The sequence below is a fragment of the Dromaius novaehollandiae genome, chromosome 4 (assembly GCF_036370855.1).
Source record: "Dromaius novaehollandiae isolate bDroNov1 chromosome 4, bDroNov1.hap1, whole genome shotgun sequence".
Lineage (NCBI taxonomy): Eukaryota > Metazoa > Chordata > Aves > Casuariiformes > Dromaiidae > Dromaius > Dromaius novaehollandiae.
Window position 1 is genome coordinate 8,489,689 of NC_088101.1, and position 20,608 is coordinate 8,510,296.

At 42.5% G+C, this 20,608-nt stretch overlaps 1 protein-coding gene across 6 annotated transcripts in view; it reads left to right on the plus strand.

Annotated features, from left to right (window-relative positions):
• The window catches only part of ARHGAP24 (Rho GTPase activating protein 24), a 242,647-nt gene that overhangs the window by 122,827 nt on the left and 99,212 nt on the right, over nucleotides 1-20,608 (plus strand). The gene's annotated exons all lie outside the window — the stretch shown is intronic.

Consider the following 20,608-nt stretch of genomic DNA (forward strand, 5'->3'; position numbering starts at 1 on the left):
CATGATTTTATATGAAAATTTGTTGAATATTTTTTTCCCACAAGCTGCTGGAGAACATCAACCAAATCATTGTTTTAGTAATCTAGTCAATGGTATTGAAGAATTAATAGCGTGGTTTTCTTTTTTTTTTTCTTTTGTTGAGGGAACCCTTTCGTATTTTAAGATGCAAAAATACCTATGTGCAAAGAGCTTGCTCCTAGTGCTGCAAGGTCCTTTCCATTTCTCCCTGAGAGAAATCGAAAGATATGTCTCTGTTGAGAAGCTTTTAAAGAGCCAATTCTAATATTAGTGGAACTTTAAACTGTACACATCTGCCTTCGGTTATTTGAATGCTAGGAAATGCTTGCAGGTTTGCTGCAGGTTTGCAGGTACATCTGCCTTGTTAGCTAAAATACCACACAATGATCAGATTTTTGGGGGGAGTGAATCATGAAGTTTCATGAGTTTTTATGATTGGGGCTTACCAGTGCCTGATCTTCAGTGGCAATAGCCACTGAATCCCCCAGATGCCCAAGGACCTACAAAATCCTCCTAATAGATACTATTCATGTACCCACGTACTCTTTCAGAGTCCTGGTATTCGTAGGCTACTTCCTCAGACTTCTGTAATTCGTATAGCTTGTACTGAGAGGCGTGAGTCAGCCCGAGGCCTGAGAGGAACCGCTTTCTGGGTAATAACGTGATTGATGTTTCCGTGCTATGTTAGAGTGGGAATGCCCCAGCCAGCGCGCTCTCTTCACTCCCTCTGGGAAATGCCGTAGTGGCGCACATGCGTGTTTTCTGTAGAGGTCAGAAGAGAGGAGTGTGTAATTTTGAATGACCATTCCTTCTCCTGAATGCATTTTGGGAAAAGGGGGTATTTTGGTCGTTTGACTACATTAACCAGACAAAATGTTATTGTTTAGTTTGACCACTAGTGCATAGGCTTGTGATTTTCTGAGTGCTGTGTGAGCTCCCAGCAGTACAGCGTGGGTTTGTATGATGAGAAGTCCTAAGGGACAGGGAATATTTGGTATTCAATATGTTTAGAAGAAGTATTTCCCTTGTGACCTATAGTGCTTCTCATTTTGGTCATGGTATTTGGAATATTTAATTTGAGGTCGCAGAGGTTCCCAAGTGTTGTCTGCTTGTGATGTTTGAATTGTTCCAGAGTACAACTGCCACAGCAATAAGCAATCTGTATTTGAAGCCAGTGTTTCACCCTTTTTTATTTTCGGTTGGTAAGTCCACTTCCAAGAAAAGAGGATCCTGGTTTCCGTGGCCTTTGCACGTGTTCTCCTCCCCAGCAGCTGGCTGTGGAGGACACCCTCAACACAGCCAGCTGTGAGCGTAGTATGTATATGGGAAACCTCTTGGAGCAGGGGGGGCCAGCTGAGAAGTTAGCTCGCTATGCACACGTAGCTGCAGAATTCATGAACCTGTATTTGTGATGGCGTTAGAGATCGTGAGACTGAAAGTCAGTCACCAAGGAACTTAGTATGTCTTCCTGTATATATACAAAATAAGCTTTGTAGGCTTGCGAAGTTGATGAATGTTCAGAGTAGACCAGAGAGGCTGGAATGTTTGTTCCCAGAACTGCCTCAGCGCTTGAGTTGTCGTAGATGCAACCATGGCAGGCTACAGTAAACCAGTCCAAAAAAAAAGCAGGGGGGAAGCCATCCAGTTGGAGACACATTTTTCCCATAAGCCCAAGACCTTTAATCCTAATAACTGTAAACAAACCCTGACCTGAAAAAATCTTTTCGTTTTCTTTTTTTCCTTCAAGTGTGGGAAGAGAAGTCCCACTCCTTAACCTTTGCACAGCCACAGATTAATCTAATTTCCTACTCATTAAGACCTAGTGATTTAGAAATTGCAACTCCATTTAAATTGATTTTTTTTTCTTCCTATGGTTTTTATGTTATGCTTTTGTTGTTACCCCTACCCTTTTTTTTTAACTTGAGCACTAGTTCATTAAGCTTTAGTCGCAAATACCAGCTGGGGGGCATGCAGCCTGTTGTCATTTCAGCTAATCAAACAGTTGTAGACTAGAAGCAGTTAGTGCATATGCAGCACATTGAAACTGGAGTTCTGTCTTGTTCCTTGCGCTTCTTAAGAGGCTTTGGCTGATCACTGTTTTCCCTGTTACATTGGCCCACTCAGTAGGGTCGATGTTTCTTTGGGAGAGTTCCAAGATTGTTGATGCTGTTTTGGGGTAGTTTCACATATTTCTAGCTCAGGGATTCATCGGAGGAGCTACAGTGGTTTTCAGTTAAAGTCAAAGCAATTAAAGGAAGCTGAAGGTGCGCAGCTGGATAAACGTATACAGCACGAAGATACTGCCGAATGCTTTCATTGAGCTGGCACAGGGAGCAGCAGCTGTGGCAGTATGGGAGCATGGTCTTCAGCAAGATCTAGAAACCAGAATATAAACTTAGAAACCAGAATATAAACTCTCTGGAGAGTTTAGGCTGTATTCTGTTTTCTAGCTGAAGCAAAAAGCCATGTCATCCTCTCTTCCCTGCTGTTGTTATCCTTGCATGGTACTTAGGTTAGTATGCCTGTGCTAACTTTCAACCAGAAGCCCCCTCATATTTTGCTTTATAGTAAAAAAGCATCTGTAATGCAAGTATCGTATTTGAGAAGTGAGAGGAACCAGCAGATCCATGCTTAGTCATATATTTAGCTGTCATCTTTTATCACTTAATTGAACAAAATCAGACTGTCTGTATGGGGAAGGCAAATCAGTGATAACACGCTTAAGATTTGCAGATAGAAGTATGTGTAAAACTATATTATTGGGGTTATACACACTGCTGGTATTGTACATATGAGGAAAAAGAGATGGGAGGATGACTGTTTTTGCTTTGTAAACAAAACTTCGGCCTTCATGAATTTGAACCGTAGCGAGGTCCCCGATAGCACGGTGTTTTGTGAATCAGATGACAAACGGACTGGACATAACGGAACAGCCGTTGTGCTCTCCGCTGCGAAGGTTCGTTTATGGGTTATGATGGGCAGCTGGCACAAATATTCCGTTGCAGTTGAGAGTTGCATGCCTCTCCAAAAAGGGGAAGAAACAGGCTCTCTTTTTCTGGAGTATCTTCCATTTGCTGGAGGCTCAATGTAAACTGTTTGTTTTAAGAATAATTCTAGAAAGACTTTGATCAATACCTATTGCCTGAACTCCCTATTAGCGTAAAGCATGCTATCTCTTTCCATGCCTAACTGCAGCAGATCCAGCTGTTCCCGTGATTTGATTGTTACAAATTCTTTCCAGTAAAATTGCTGAATCTTGAAATTAAAGCTATCAAAAGTTGCGTCTGTGAAAGTAATGAATCTTATGTCATAATAAAACCTCAGTGATTTGAGGTTGTGTGCTTAAATGTTTTCCATCTTGTTCCTTTTCTTGTTTTTATTTTTGTTGACCATTGAGAAGTCTCCTCTCCCACCTGTGAAGAATATGCTTCTTATGAAGGCTTTATCTCTTAGCTTGGAAGGAGAACATCAACATAAACACAGTCCATCTTGTGTTTCTTTTGTTTACTTTGGAGGTGTGCCTTTTTCTTCAAAACCTAGCATGAGTAAAAATATTTCCGTAGCTCATTAAAAACTATAGTGGAAACATTCACAATTATGAAATTGTTAGGACCAGCATGTGCAACCCAAGTGTGCTGACACCCTGCTGTAAATGAGAAAATCACCTTCGCAGAGCTTCAGTGGCTACAATTCTAAGAAACGTAAGCGTACACGACAGTAGAAATTTTAAAAGGCTACCTGGACATTTAAATACATTTTTGATCTTAAGAGCAGATGTTACTTTTATTAGGAAAGCGAATCTTGCCAAAGAAGTGATTTTAATAACTTGATAAATGCTGGTTTAGGTGATAATTTCTTCACATTCACACTGTCACATGTAGAAATACATACAGCAAATTCAATAGCCTATAGCCTAGTGGTGACCAAATAATTTGCCTACGTGATCAGATCACTCCATAGCTGAGTAGTCTCTGAAAAGCAAGGTGTAGCAGGTGTCCTGCTTCTCCAGAGCATGTACCAAAGACAGTAGAAATTGAGGAAAATTGATTTTCAGAGAAAAAAATGGTATGGGGATGTGCTTGATCTTCCTGTGAAGTAAACCAGGACATCCCTGAGAGATTACTTTGTACTGTATTGATTTTTTTGTTGTTGTTTTTGTTTTTCTTAAACTAAATGAGATCAACTTCAGTTTTCTAAAACTGCTGCTGGAAATCTTTCCTCCAGTGGATGCAAAGATGAAGAAACTTTTTAAGTGAATTTGTGATTTAAAAAAGAAAAACAACCTCACTATTGCCAATTAGCTGAGTACACATTGAAGTAGTGAAAAGAGCAAATGAGTATCAAGTTTGTGAACGTATTATGTTTCCTTCCCTAGTCCAGCACAAAACAGATGGCGGTTTAGATGTCTTGATAATCACAAGATGGGGAGGGACTTCCAGAGAGTCAGTTAATCCCATCTGAAAGCAGGACCAGCCCTAGCGGGGTCACCCAAAGAGTAATGAGTTGGACAGGGTAATACGGGAGAAGTAATGAGGCTTTATTGGTGAGGTGGGGGTGGGCAGCGTCGGGGTGCGGGCTGCCACTCGTGTGCCCGCTCTCCAGCACTTCTGCCTGTGCTCGGCTTGACGAGGTGCTTCTTGTCTCCCACCTTTCGGGGGTCGCTCCTTCCTGCGAGACGTCAGAGTGTCCGTCCCTGCCTGCCTCCATCGTGATACTTGGCCCTCCCAGGACCAGCGGCGGTGCTTTGGCTGCGCCTGTTCGGGGAATATTTTGGATGAAGTTACAGCTGCTTTTAGAACCACAGAGGGATGTCACAGCCCTTTCCCAAGGCATTTGCCTATCCCGAATGAGATGAAACCAATGCTATGGTTATCAGAGGTCAGTTTAGTTACAGCTACTCTTGAGGACTGCACTGAAGTACAGGATTCTTTATATTCACATGTATTCACTTTGTTACTCCGAATTATATACTGTATACATAACCTAAAGAAACCACTGCACAACTCTTTCCCAGAAAAGGTTATTCCTCTGTTAACAGAAAAAGATTCATTCAAAATGATGATTTCAACATCAAGCCAGAATTTCTCAAAGCTAGAAATAAGCAAACAGACAATAGCTTTAGTACGTTTTTTAAAAGAACAAGCTATCCATGGAACAAAATTGTGGATATCATACTGCCTATTGCAGATGGATACTAATCAAGTGATCCATCTGCCCTTAATGCAAATAGAAATCCCATTAAAATGGAAGAAGATTACATTTGTAATTGCTCAGCATTGTTTCTTGAAACATTTGTGGTTTGTGAAACATTTATACCTATTTATGCTAAAAAGCATAAATGATTGCACAGGATGTCAGTTTTCTGAGACAGAAGTATACAGTTGTGTTCAATAAACCTATTTGAAAACAGAGTGATAATATACTAGCTGCTACAGAGGCGTAGGCGTCTGAGTGTTACTGGAGTTTTACCTTCTATTTTTCTGCATTATTTAGGGTAGGTACTTTGTCTTTTTTAAGGAGCAAGTATGGTTGGATTTTTGCCATGAAGTAGCTAAGAATAACTGCTAAATAAGCAAAGAATAATTGCTGGTTAAATTATTCTGAGGCAATAACCAGTCTGTAATTCAGCAGGGAATGTACTTTGTCTTCATTTCCTCTGTATGGGCTCTTAATGCATTATCTTTAACTGGAATAAGTTACTGTGCGTTTAGCACACGCTAAGGGCATTCATGGTTGCAGAAGAGCTAGCGATCTGTAAATCCCCAGCGTAGGTTTGGAGCACGGACTTGCTCCCTTGGAGCAACGGAGCGGGGTTGGGCCAACCTCTCAGTCCTGCACTTTCCCATTTTAACCTACCTGTCTATGAACAGCCCATCTCGGGATTCCCTCAGGACAAAACGCTTTTGTGGGCTGAAAAAACCCTTTTTCCTCTTCTAGCTTTTGGAGACATCTATTACGTGCTTCTCTGTATGAATCCCTAATGCTCCCATAGTTGATTTCCTCCTTCTGTGTGTTCTGGGGCATAGCAAACACGAGGCGCTGAAGTGAAGGCAGGCTAGAGCCAAGCGTAGGCAGCCTCGGTGACAACAAATATCTTAAAACCCAAGTATGAGAGGAGGTGGTCGAACTTCAGAAGGAACCCGGTTTTTCTGCAGGAGTGCGTGTTTGGATAATTCGAAATGGCTTGTGGGCTTTACCTCTTTTCAGCTAAGTAGGAGCAATGCAATGCCCCCAAATGGGTGTAAAGGCAGAAAGAGAAGTTGTACAGTCATTGTACCAGTGTTTTGCAGGATCTAGGCTGTTGTTAAAAATACAGAAGATCGCTTTCAGTTTAATTTATTTTTCCTCTTCCTTTTGCACCTTCTCCAGTGAGGTAATGTATAACTTGACATCTAGAGTATGTGAATTGTTTTAATGTGCACTTTTGTTTTTCTGCCTCTTCAGCTCTCTTAGTATGTGAAATGAAATGAGCCACTTACTGTCTAATTGTTTAAATTTACACACTGATAAGCTGAAGTGATGGTAACTGAGTTTGGCAAGCTCTCTGAGCAGCTCAAGTGGAAGACAATTAATATCTCTATTAACACTGTTTTCATAAACTGTAGTTGTTCTCCTTGTCTTGGAGCATCTCAGATTTAAAGAGCTTTTGTACAGAATTGCAAAAATGAGGAAATTTGCTTTGCTCAGCCTGGAACAGTCTTTCTTCCAAGAGGCATCTCTGATAAGAGAGGACTGCACTCGTATAGCATGTGTAGACGTGGTGCCTCCTGTGCAGCTTGACAGCCCTGCCTGTTGCTTTGCAAGGCCCTTGCCCTGCTTCGTTACGTGGCTGACCCTGCAGCATTCCTGTGTGCCTCTGGCAGTTTGAAAAATATTTTCAGATAAAACTGTTCACTGTGATACATTACATACTTTAAGCTTGGGAAATGTAACTTTTCTAGCTGGAAAAGAAAATATTTGCCTATTGAAATGTATTATTTTGTTACACCGATTAAGATGAACAGCTCAGTAAATGGAGTATAGGGTCCCATTGCTCTGAATAGTTGTGTCATTCCTGTAACATTGCTGGCAACTGCTTTGCCTTCGTGGGTAACTGGGGAGCTTTTTGTAACGTGATTGTTTCAAAAGTGTTTCCTTGATGTGGTTCAGTCCCTGGGGCAATAACCTGCCGGCACCTCAGCCCTCCCTTCTCGAGGTCTGCTCTGCACAAAACGTGCCGATCGTGCCCGGGAAGAGCGTGCCGTTTCCGATGCCGGGGGGCGTGGCAAGACTTGTCTGTGTCCCTGCGGATACTGCTTCGCCATAGATGCTCTCGATGCCACCAAAACGTGGGGTATAATACAGGTCTTCTCTTGTCTTAGCCAAGCCAATCTCCCGCTTTTTCTGTTTTTCCCTCTCTCAAGCTGTGACTGCTATTTTTCGTGGGAATCCTGAACTGATAAGACGAAAGAAAATGTAGACAAACGCCTATTTAAAATTAGGGCATGTTTTTCATCATTAAAGGTTTTTCTCCTGATTTTTTTTTTAAAAGGCTGTCTATAGTCCTGTCGTGTTTTCTCAAAGCAAATGACTTTCACCAAGAAACTTGGCTTATGCTGTTTTGTAAAGCAGCCAAAGGAGAGGTAATATTTACCAGATTTGACATGAGAGGTCAATGGGAATGTAAATAGAGTAGTCCTTCAAAAGACACCGTAGTCAGAGCAATCATCCTGCAGCTTTGACAAATTTACTAACATCTGTTCTGGTGCCATTTCTGCTGCACAGACCTGCCATTAACCAGAGAGGAAAGGGTTTTAATTAACTGAGCAGACTGACATGTGAAACTTTGATAGGATCATGCCATCTGGATGGGTTATATTTGCAATTCTCTCCTCAGCTTCTTGGATTAGGGTATGCTTCAGCTATGCCCAAGTTATTTTCAGGAAGATGCAGTGGTATTAGAGCATTGGGGTTACTAAGCTAAAGTATCTGGCTATGTGCATTTGTAACAGTATGTGTCTTGTGGCATCTCATTTCTGAACTGCATTGCTTCTAAGATCGTGGATTTTCATTAGGTCTTGCTTTATTAATGCATTGCTACTTAGCGTGAACCATAACGGATATTGTAGATTTTGGGGTATGACATTGTATAAAAAAATGATTTACTTACAATAACTAAATTTCAGTTAATTGATGGGTCAGCATAGGCCACAGTTTCAGAAATGTTTAACTTCTGTGACTGAAGCCAGGTTCCTGAATCTGTGTCGTGGCCAGCTGTTCCTGTTCCTCGGAGGAGGAGGAACGGTGTGGCTGGTGCAGGCCAAACAACCTGGTGCTGGAGAGCAACCTGCCAAAAGAGGCTGAGGGGTAACCAGCAGTGTAGTGTAGGGGCACCTGTGTGGGAGCCGCCTGTGCTGCGCTTGCCCTGCGGGCAGAAAAGAACTGTCCACCAAGACAGCCGCTGTAGATCGTGGTTTCAAATAGGCTAGGACGTGGAAGAAAACAAGATTAAAAAAACTGTGTCGTTGACTTAGTAGAAAATCAGCAGCTCAGGGGAAAATTTCCCTTAATTCACATGGAAGTGCTTTAAATGCATAACATGTTGAGTGTATTCGGCTTATGCTTTAGTATTTGTCATCTCATCAAGTTGCAGTGGATTAGAGCAGGGTGTTTATGATGGTGATACATGACTATAAACAACGGCCTTTTATAGGTTCAAAGAAAATCTTTACACGCTCTAATTGTATAGACAGTTTCAATTCCCAGGAAGGCCAAGAGGAAAATCAATTGATAATTTTAATCCAAAATCAATCCAATGTAAGTTTTCAAAACACAGTCAACCAACTTTTTCCTGAAACAGTCTGTTTCTGCTGAAGTAGCAAGTGCATTATGGCTGGTGTATTATTTTAATTAGTCTCCCCCTTCCACAAATCTGAAATAGCCGGTGAACAGATTAAGCCTGTGGGGACCTGCTATACTGATACTGCTATACTGGTGATGGTAGCCTATACGAATAAGGGTAAGTTCACTCTGTACAGTTAACCCAGGGTAGAGCCCAAGTTTTGAGCCCTGCTTCCCCTCCAGCTCAATGTGCAAACCATAGCCCACAGGACTTGAAAACCTGGGGGGAGTTGTGGAGGGTGGGTGGCCTCCCTCTCCGTCACTATTGCAGCCAAGAAGCACTGGGAAATCGCTCCACCCTCCTTCCAGCAGTGAACGTTGCCTCTCTGTGGAGCTGGTCCCAGAAGGGGACACAGGGGAGGACCTGCGGCCCCATGCTTTCCTGCAGAGATGCCAGCAAGGGGACTCATGAAGTCAAAGCCCAGGTGTCTCATTCAACTCGTATCAGTGAAGATGCAGGCTGCTGCGTTCGAGGCTTTGCTCCTTGCTGGCCATGCTGTTCCCAATACACTTACTGGGCTTGCGTACACCTGAATTAGCGTCACCGAGTAAGTCTCCAAGTTCAAATCTGACATGTAAAATCTCCAGTAGCTCGTTTTGTCATTGTTCCCTGCAAAATAAATGCATACTTCCTTACTGAAGAGGTGCATTAAGAAGCGTAGATGTATGAGTCCTGACTGACCTATTTAAGCTCAGATAACAACTTATCAGATGTCTGCCAACACTTACTCTGAGTGAGATTATTTTCTTTCTGCTACAATATATGAGCTAATACTAAAACACGCCATATCAAAATGTTGGCTCTCTCCTGCCCTTTCAGCTACTAGGCGGTGTCTCAAAAGTTGCAGCAACCTAAAGGAAACTTTTTTGTCAAGACACTTGAAGAACGGATTTAGATGCCTGAAAACATCTGAGCAGCTGCATAGTAGGCTGTGGATAAAATATAATAGTCTGGGTAGATTGAAGAGTAGCTTCCTGCTGTCTCGCTTCCCTGGTAACAGCACATGATAAAAATTGTAACTTTTAGTTTAGTTTTTACGTGTTTAGTTTCTTCAAAATACAAGGACTAGGACTAGGTTCTCTTTGACCAAATAGACCACCTTTTATCTAAGTGGTGGCGAGCCCCTTGTCACTGACTCTCCTGGCAAGTGCTACAACTTGTACTGTTGTTTGTTTTGTAATCACTGTAACTGCAGGAACTTGTTGAGTTATTCTGGTTTGTATAAAGGAGGTCAAATAATCAGGTATTTGTTCATAAATGCTGACGGCACCTGACTATAGTTTACCTAAAAGATCGAAAGACGTTGGGATTTTAGAAGTGCTGTGAGTCTAGCTGGAATACCATACCTATCTACATGTTTTGTCTGGATAGCCTTTATAAAAGAAAGCAGTATGCACATCAAATGAAAAAAGAAAGCAGTATGCACATCAAATGAAAAAATCATGCACTACCAGATGTTAGCTACAAATCCAAGGAAGAGAGTAAAAAAGGGTACGGAAAATACGGGAGATTTATGCTTCCGAATCCGAACGCACATCTGCAGTTTGGAACATATTAAATTTGTAGTATTAATGAGAAATTCATGTGTGCTTTTGAATTACTCTTATTCCGGCAGAAATTATTTTAAGTCTTTTTGCAGGACATCATACGGTGGTGCAGAATTGTCCGAAGGTGGACCCTCATTGTATAACCATGCTGGTTTGAAAAGTCTTCATTATCTACTCTTCAGTAAATAGTACTGGCTATTTCCAAATGTTCTTCAGTAGTGTGTAGGGTATATAAATACATATAGACTAGCTGACCCAAGACTTGGTAGGTGCTTGTACTTGTGGCTTGTGTGTGTGTATGTTTGTGTGTGTCATGTAGTGGGAATGGTTGTGCTTTGCACAGAGGTGTATTTGATTTTGCTTAGTTCCTTAAGTTTCCGACAGGCATGTAATAGATAGAGTTATACAGAATATAGTGGCCTTCAAAATGTTTCAGCTTTTTGGCACTTGGTACAGATTACTAGCCTCATGGGGAAAGGGAATAGAAATTATGCTTTGTCCCCTTGGAAAAGGAGGGCACTACCTTAGGGTAGCATGGTAAAATGTTTTCCAAATAGAGGTTAAAACCATGATGAACATGGAAACATATACTTTTGGTTAATGGATGATTATAGTATATAAAGCCAAGTTCTGTTTTGCTAAAGGAGGAAGTGGAACTGCATTTCTTATGTTCCCATTCGTGTGCATGATAGTTAGCGTGAGTGTGCTGCACATGTCATGGAAGCACAGCATGATTTAATGCACTAACAAGCCCTGTCAAAGTAAAAAGCTCATAAATATCATAGGAGCTATGAATCTATCCCCAAGTCGCTGTTTGTGTGTAAAGCAGATCCTTCACCAAATGCTGGCAGAAAGCCTAGAAAAATTTTGACAGGGCTATGTTCTGAACACATTTTGATCCTGCCCTTTTGAGGATACTCATAACTTATTTCTTCTCTGGTCAGGACTGACCAAGAAATTAAGGATTATTGAGTAGCTGCTGAAAGTTGTACTGCAAGCATGAGATCCTAGCTAGAAGAGCTGGCAAAAATGGACCGTTTAGGTGGGAGGCTCTTTGGAACAGTAAATTCTGGGACTCTCAGGGATGCCCAGCCCATGCCAAAACTGAAGAAATCAAGCTGGAAATGAGATCACTGCCATCCCCCTGTTCACTGCAGAACAAGTTTGTCTGGTACGTGCACCTCTACCCTGGACAAAGCAAATATGTAATTTATTACCTCTAGCCTAGTTAGCTATAGAGCAGTAGAGTGAATAGTGTCTAGGGAATGAATGCATTTAATTTCTGTTACATATGGTGCCCCTCTCTCAGGTCTGTTATAGATAGGTCACTGTTGCCTCCTGATGTTTATTTTGCTGTCTGTGAAAAGGGGATGCAAATATTTGTCCACTTACTGCAGCTGTGAGGAATAATCTATTTATGCTTATATAACATCTTCCTCAAAAATATTTTGTTAGAATTAACTATAGGAATGACTCTTCTCTTGTCTTAATCTCCAGAAGACAGTTGTTAATACCCAGTAGATCCTTGTTATTTTAGGACTCACCTATGAGGGACAGGGAAAATGAGTGACTATTCACTACTCTCTATCTCTGCTTATTAGCTGCACAAAAGTACTTTTGTGTACAGAAGCAGCATTCCCACCTTCTGACCATACTTTCCCTTGACCCTTTCCCCAAAGTTGGAGCAGAGTGAAGTATAGAAATTTAACTGCCTTTCAGCTTGCAATTGAGTTAACATTTTTGGAGTAACATACTGATCCTAGCTGTCAAGTTCCAGCTAATGTGTCTGTGTGAATTGGGAAATGTTGGTGCGCAGTTAATTTTTACACCATCACTGCTATGCCTTCCTGGAAACTTTGGAATATAAAAAAGCTTGCGTTGCTCACATGCCTTTACAGGCAAGTACAAAGTGTTTGACTTCTTGACAAAGGTGGAGTTACATGCTGTATGACGGGTCTCCTCTGTGATCACTATTGTAAGTAATTTATGGAAACTGCCAGGGTCCATATGTGTGATGTCTATCATTAATATTTTATAAATTAGCTCTAAGTCACAGTTTTCTTTGGGACCTTTATAGGTCCCACAGATGGTATAAGAAGACAGCACTTCTGAGGAAGCTGTGTGTATTTTCATCCTCTCAGCAAAACAGTGGATATCAGTATCCAACTTAGCATAGCCCACCAGAGATGATGATACTGCACAGGTGTCTGAGGGTTGGCAGGTAACAGAAAGAATACCCAGAAGTTTGAAGTGGGCAGAGGCTCAATATGTCTCTTTTCCTGTAACCCGCCCTGTCCAGATCAAGAAGAAATCACAGGTCAAAGTCAGAATTCAATCTCCATGTCTGGCCTGTCCTTGGCTTCTTTTATTGAGCTGGGTATCAAAGATGCTACTAGTTACTGTGGTCTTTATAGTGATGCTTCTCCAGTAGGAACTGGAGCGAAACCACCATTTCCATTTAACTGGAGCCATTTAGTGACTGCCAGACTGGGGCAGGTTTCAGCTGTTTCTGTCCAGTGTTGATTCTGAACTGATGATGATCTGGGAGGGAATGAATTCAAAGCCTGTTACCTGTTCACCCAAGTCTTTCGTTCTGCCTGGTTCAGCTTTTTAAAATAATGACAATTCTTTTGGAATGGCGAGGGAAAGGCATAGAAACCTACAACCCTGCCCAAGGGCCTGGTTACGCCGGTAAAGGCGGCAGCAGAGGGCAGGGCAGTCAGTCGTGTTGCGCCTCTCTGGAGAGGGGCTGCCCGAGGAAGCTGAGGCTGTGCTGAAGAGGAAGGACTGCGGCTCTAGTGGCAGGCACTTGGCAGTAAAGGAAGCAAGCAGGATTCCCAGGAAAACACGGGGCACCAAGTGGAAGCCGGGTGCACACTTGCAGTCGGGAAGTTTGTCTAGCTGGTGGTCTGTGCAGGCCTGGGTGAGCTGCTCGTGCGGAGCGGGTGGGAGGGACATAATCCTGAGCTGAAGGAGCCATTTTGCCTTGCGAAAGGCTGTTGCCTCTGTTCACCGACACAGACCTGGACAACAGCATGTTAAGGGAAAAGTTTAAAATAAGCAGCAGCAGCATTGAACCAGCGTAGTGGAGTGTATGGCAGACTAGAAACAGTCTGCAGTTAGCTAGCAAGCTGAACATTTCTTTCTATGGTGTTGAGTGGTGTCAGCCTTGCTGCTACTATCATGTATTTGGTGGTGGTCAGGGAGTTTTTACAGCTCCGGTGGCTGTAATTGCAGTTCTTAGGAGAACCACGTCTTTCACTTGGGAAGTAATGAAGAAGGTTTCCAGCCTGTGTAGTTTCAGAAGAAATTTTGAAGGTGTTAACTGTCAACGAGCTCAAAAATTAGAAGGCAAGTGAAAAGCGGTGTGTTATTTAAAGTACAAGACAAAGCCTTGTGAGTTTTAAGGTGATTTCAGTGTTTGTAACCCCGGATGCACAGCTGTGGTTTGCATTGTTGGGTATTCTGGATGAACTGCCCATCCCGGTGACTCGTGTCACTGAGCTGTTAGAGTTGCTGGGACGCAGACCTGGCGCCTCGCAGGAAACCGCAAAGGCAGTCGGGCTTGCCTCTGTGCAGTGGGGGTGAGGTACTGTGAGCAGCTTCCTCGCTGGGCTCCCTGGCTCGTGCTGTGCCTGGAGCTCAGGGGATCAGAAACGTCTGTGGCTTTGCAACTCAGTGATCTGTAGGAAGTGAGTTTCTTCTTCCACTTGCCCGGCGCGATGCCAGCTTGCTTGGGCTCGAGCGTGCCCTAGAGCTTAGCCTTGACCACTTCTGATGGAAGCGGGTATTTCTTCAGCACGGTTGAGCTCTCGGCGGGCCCTCTGTGAGTTCCTCCAATGCAGAGAACAGCACGAGGCCACCTGGGCAGAGGGCAAGCCATCTCCGTCAGTAATTCAAGGAACTTGGAGCAGGGAGAGTCGCAGGGCACGTGCTGCTGATGCGAGTGAGGGCACGTGGGCTGGGACATTCATATGTAATCAGCAACGCTGCTTTGAATTTATTGGACAGCTCTAGGGGCTAAGAGGAGATTTTTAGGTAACTTGTCCATTTGTCCAACGTAGGATGTGCTCTCTGTGTTTCCCAAAGGTGGAGAATTTGAGAAGGGTTTTGCTTTCCGTTTAAGAAAGCAAGTAATATGCTTCCCTGGCTCACCTAGGCTGTTATTTTTCATGGTTAAACTTCAAAAACATTCACACCTTCAGAACCTCTGCTTGTTTTCTGCTTTCTTTTCTGGATTTGAAAGCATGACACTGCTGTCACCAGCAGTACATGTTGATGATGCAGAGGGAAACACAGGCAAAACAAGCATATGGCTACTTCTCAGCATATAAATGTCTTGATTTTGCATAATGGTCTAAAATACCGAAGCTCGTTCTTTGCTATCTCAAACAAGATATTGATGGCATGTGTAAGTCAAGTGCCAGACTACTTTTGAGAACTGCAGTATCTGTATCTCATATGCTGTACCTGGACTCCAAGTTGATGCGATTCTGTAATAAACTTTGAATCTACATGTAAGCTTTCTAAACTCTCCATTTAATTAATAAATTTGTTTAGCCATCCTTTCTAAGACCAAGCACAATAACAGCTGGTGTTTGCTTATGTCAGGAAGACAAATGCATCAAACACCATACTTTCCCCGCATCAAAACTGGAAGTCAGTTAACGTCTGAAGTGCTGTTTGAGTACAAATCTGTGTATATAAGCCTGTATGTTCCAACCGTGATAAACCTAAGAGGAAGAAAGAAAAGATGTTCTCCTAACAGATCGTAAGAGCAAAGCAACTGGTTTTCTGAAGTTTTCTTTTAGATCTGCTATAACACGTCTCATTTTTCCTGTTTCCCTTAGGAATAAGATCTTTGAGAAGTAGCATATTTTGGTAATTCCTGCTTGGGACCTAGCTCCTGGAGAGGGATTCTCTGAGCTGCAAGGCAGAATGGCGGCCAAAAATGTCATCAGGCAAGTTAAATGGTTGTGCAGCTGAGAGCCCTTCATATGATACAGCTGATTTAAGCGTTCATGAAAAGATATTGGTCATATTGAAAGCTGTTTGGGCATCCCAGTGGGCTGTGAGAATAGAACAAACAGCCCCGAAATGTGCAAACACATGCAAAACCACTCATTTCTAACATATGAGCTGCACTGGAATTGAACTGCAGTAAAGTTGTAAGGAAATGGAGAAAAGAACAGAGGAGGATTTATTCCTGTATTAAAATATGCAAAACCAGATGCTGCATCTGTATCTCACAGGAAATAATTTTTGTGCCTGATTGTCATTTTCTGCAATTGGAATCTCCTGGAATCCTGTCGATATTTTCTTTAGGTTACAGTTATGGTCCTATGTGTGGCTGACTCTTCACCTGCCAGTGGAATGCATGTAGCATGGTTTTATCCAACACTGTAATCAAAAAAAAACAGGTCAACATCTCATAGGGATGTCTAGTAATGCCTGTCACCATAATGCTATTTTTTATTTTTTTTTAACAGTTTTGAGAGCCCAGTTGATAGCTTTTTTTAATAGAGATTATTTCATTGGGAATGAGAATTACTGATCCTGTAAAATGCAGATCCAAACCTGGACATCCCAACATCCTCTAGGAATTCTTAACATAGAGCCCAAAGTGTTTATGTCAGTTAAATTCAAAAAGTAGTTTGGGATTGTTGTGCTTTTCTAAGTTTTCTCCTTATTATTGCTCTATCAGTAATGTCACCATTAGTGTCCTCCTTTATAACTCCTCCTTTGATATATTTGTGGTCGTATTATTAAACATGTGCCACAGGATCTGCTGCAGAGTCAAATTTGTATTACTGTATGATCCTTAAAATTCATGTTTCTGAGTGTTGCTCTCTCTTCACATGGGTGTAACACTGCTGGCACCTCTGAACACATTCCTGCCTTGAACTAGTAAAACTGAAGGGAGGAAAAGGCTTGAGTCCCATTTAAGCATGCTCAGCGGAACAAAAATTGCTTTCTGAAGTCACGTGAAGTATTAAAAATAATCCCAGTGTGCTCAGTTACAGTCTCTCCAGTAATAATGAAGCATCTTTCATTGGGACATTAGAAACTCAAAGTAAATATTTTAAGCAGCAGGCCCTGGACCTTAGAGCAGAAATTACTAAGAAGTTTGTTTTGTTGGACAAGACGCTTAATTGATTACTGGTGATGAAGAGCCCTGGGTGAGACTGCACCTGCTTGAGAAGAAAGCGAAGCCTCTGGCAAACTGTTCCCCCTTGTCTCAGCCAGCCGGCAGGAGAGGAAAAGTTGTTGAGCAGTCTGGAAGCAGGGAGCCGCGGTCCAGACCGTGACACTCGCAGACAGCCAAACTGGTTACGCTGCCCCTCTCCCTGTCCCTCCCCTTGTTCCCAGTCCTCCTCCACACACAGCTGTTCCCTGCCTGAGCGGCCCCGGTGGGGACCGACGTCCAGCAACGCTGGGAACGCAGCCGCAGTACCGTGGCCAACGCTGGGGCAGGCACAAAACACATGGTGTTTACAAAGAAATGCTCCGGATTTTCCCTGGTGTAACAAACAGCTAAAGTACGAGACACTGAAGGGAACCAAGAGAGAGATCTTTTCCTCTCTGTGGACTGAAGGAATGATGGAAGGTTATTTTTTATTGAGGGGATTCAGAAGTTGAGAGCCTGGTTTACAACGTAGTGAGCTTTGTGAAGGTATTTACATATTTGGATGAAATGTATGGTTCACCATTCACACAGAGGAATGGCATTTATCTTTTATTTGAATTATCGTGCTCGGTCATGGGCTGGAACTCCATTGTTTTAGGAACTATGTAAAAAAGCTCTGTCCTCTGTGGAGGCTGAGGTGGTGCGTTGCTCACTCTTCTGCTTTTACACACAGTGCAAGGTAGGGTAGACTCAGTGTTACAATTTTGACACTGAATAGGTTTTAGGCATTAGTCGTGTCAATTCTTTTTTTTTTTTTTTTCCAGTTACCACATCCATCCTTAAGAATATGGGATTTTGTTTCATATCATGCTTTTCACTTATATCCACTGATTAATATTCCTTTTTTGTGGTGTTGTCTTCCATCAGTCATGCTCCCACAGTATCTACCTTATTCCCTATGCTTAAGAAGGTATATATATGCACCCATTTAGAAAACTGATGGGGAACAGCAACAGCATTGCTGAGCTACCAGCAGCAGTCCACGAATTCCAGAGTCCACTTACCTAGGGACCTGAATGTCATTTGCAACATTAAATAACCCATTCTGTTGTTATTGATAACTTTGCAGGGATAGATTGGGACGTCATAATAAATGGGGAGAAGAACTAGAAGTAGGATTAATGAATGCTGACTCTGTGCTGGAGGCAGCGATTCATCTAAGCTGTCCTCACTTGCATTCAGAGTCTCCACCTTTGTGCCTTGGACAGAGCCCGTGACCATGGAGTGCTCCAGGCTCACTCCCCAACTTTCCTCTGGGCTTCTTTAGTGATCTCCAAAGCCCAGCTGGGTCGCTTAGGTCCGGACACAGAGAGGATTCAGGCTAACCCTCTTGGTGACTAGTAATGAGGAATCCTACAGCACCATGCTTTAGAGGACCATGGGGTTTTGTCTCAAACAGCCACAATTTCCCCAGCTGCTTTGGAAGCCGAATCATGAAGTGAAGGTTAAGGACTGGGAAGAGGAGGAGGAGGAAGGAGTTCACAGAGCACTTCTTGCTTTATGATGAGTGAACAGGATATATGAAGTAAGTGGTTGAATGACTAGGTCAGTGGCCTCTTTTTAAGAGGTTCATTTTCTGCGCAAGCCCAGCTTCTTTGGAAGTGAATTTCAGTGGGAGACAGCAGCTCTCAGAGCTTTGCACTGTCAGAGTCTCAGCTAGGACAACTCTTTGCAAAGTGTAGCCTTTCAGTATTTTATAAGATACTAAAGGAGGTGAGCAGCAAATGTTGTACTGCTCTGCATGTAGCTCACTTATTTACAGTACATCTAAGAGAAGGAAAAAGCTGTGATTTCAAAGTAAAAATTTGCTCCCTTCCTCTCAGTTGCAGGGTTACTGCTGACTTCCAGTGTTGTACAGGACCCAAGAGGTGACCATCATTCTCGCTCATGCCATATCCTTTTGACCAATCTATGCAACAGACTTAAGGGCTGGCTCCCAAGCGTGTTAATCTTGTAGTCCTGTCCCCTCACTAAGTGGGATTGATTACAATCAGGTCTTTAGGTAGATGTTCATAATGAATTTTCTCGGGGGCAGGGAGAGGTTTAACATCAGTATTTCTAGCGATGGACCATTAATTCCTTTTTGCAGCATTTTTCAGCTGTCTGCAGTGGCGGTAGCAGTAATGATCTTGTAATGATTCAGTAGTGAACTTCTCCAATTCTTGGCACACTTGGTTGTATGTTTCCACTCTTCTTTTCCTGCTTAGCATGAGCCAGCGTCTGACTCCTCAGGCAGTGGCTGTCTGTTGAATATTCATGTCACTCCATAGATTACCTACTCCAGTGGAAGCAGCTGCAGAAAGCTGCCTGGTCAGACTTGGAGGACTGTTAATGTTTGTAGCTCTCTCATTACCTAACAGGGCAGAGTGAGTTGCGAATCATTAAGAAAAATAATACGGAGTGGAATACTTGCTTAACATGACCGTAAGAGGCTCTGACCTAGGGCTGGGTTCATATTAATGGCAGCCTTCCAGTTGAGCATTTCAGTAGAGGAAAGATCTGGCTTTTAGCATAGAGGTATGAGGTATTGGGAGGGGAATATTCACCTCTTCTGGTGACTTTGCTTTACGGGGTGCAGCTGGTCCTCAAATGTTTTTTAAAGTACAGTAGTTCCTCATTAGGATCAACTCACAGGAGGTAACAGATGGCAGAGTGAGGCTAAATTAGCGAGAACTTTGTGCTCTGTTAATGCTCTTTCCCTCCCTAAATAATAGCTGGAGAGTGGAGCAGGAGTGAAGGCACTGCTAGGTTTGCGGCTAGCTGTACCTCCATGTAGGTGTGATATGCTGTTTTGCAGCATGGTTTGTCAGTAATAAAAAAGAGTAGGAGAAGTTTGTCAGTCTTTCACAAGGAAGAAAATATAGCAATGTTATTGCAAGCTCTACTTGCAAAACAAATAAAATTGAAACTGTGTTGGAAGGTGAGGGAAGAGAAACAAAAACATAGGAGACAGTTTTGTATTAAAAGCCAAAGAAGCCACATCACCTTCTTGTCTTCTCTGTTTCTAAACTTCTTTGACTATATGAAAATCAGCAAAAGAAAAGCATATTAAAAATGGTTTCTTTCCTCTGATATTCTAAGTAATTCTTTAACTGTGTAGCATTTACTTCCATCTTAAACTCTTCCTTTAAAATAAATTAATATGTGTGTTCTGTTTCTTTAACCTGCAAGTCTGCTCTCGGAAAGCTCTGGCAGTGGCAGTTTCTTTAATAAAGTGAAGAAGTGAATTTTTTCTTGCAAATTCATCCTGAGTTATGAAGTCACTAAGTATAGGACTTAGTATAGGACAGACTAATTTAAAGTTACAGATATCACCTTCTCATGGCTTGCTCTCATGCATGCTATATAATAAAGCCTAGATTCCTCTGTCTTTTAATACTTGATTCACAGGGCAGTAATAAGACTTTTAACTCTGAATGTGGCTCAGAAATCCTGCATTGCTGTAAAGCATCCTCTGGAGTCCAGTTCACAAGTGAGGTAACTACCAGAAGAGTGATTTTAGCTTTTCAGACCTTTTACAATGCCACAAAGCGTTGCCAGCCATGACCTGCACTTCTCATTTCTCGGCTCACTTGCTGTGCAAGCCTATGTTCAAAGGTGTGAACGTGTGCGAGGCTAGCATGGACTGACTGGGATTTTTGTATCTAAATATACTTCTGGGACCGAGCTTGTACATTCGCAGCAGCACTGACATCTGTGCCTTGAATGACATATTTGCAACCTTTGTCTTCAATGATTCCTTTCAAGCTACAGTAATGAAAAGCTTTGCAAAATTAATTCCCTCTGAAATCTTCTGCACTTCTCAGCCAGTGCCATAAACTGTCATGTGCAGCATCCTTACAGGTCATTTTACTCTTTTACTCAAGCCCTGCAGGACAGACTCTTCTGTTAATCATCCTCTCGATGCATTAGCGAGTATGAAATCCTGCTCCCTTTCCCATGCTAGCACTAAATCTGCAGTGGAAGCAAGTGTTC